We start from the raw sequence: 403 nt of genomic DNA on the forward strand, positions 1-403 counted from the left end.
ATATATATATATAGTAGAGCTACTATGCTATCGGAAGCACAGAGGATCTGGTGCTTCTGATTTTTTGGCACTTAGATCAATCCCTTAGATCAACCCCTTTGATCATTTCTAACCTTCGGATTAATGCTATTACCCTGTGGGAACCACTTAACCCTAGAGATACTGCTCAACTCTAGGGGGACCGCAATCATCCCAACTGTATAATTTTTGATCCAATGGTCAAAAAGTTGGAGGCATCAGATCCCCTCTATGCTCTCGATAGTATAGTAGCTCTACACTATATATATATATATATATATTCAAGTTTTTCGAGCCTAATTCTAGCGAGCCGAGGAATACTCAAACTCGGCTTGAAATGAATTCCAAGCTTTTTTTTTTTTGTTCAAGCATGGCTCGTTTAATT

Source organism: Ananas comosus, linkage group 19 (genome assembly GCF_001540865.1).
Source record: "Ananas comosus cultivar F153 linkage group 19, ASM154086v1, whole genome shotgun sequence".
NCBI lineage: Eukaryota > Viridiplantae > Streptophyta > Magnoliopsida > Poales > Bromeliaceae > Ananas > Ananas comosus.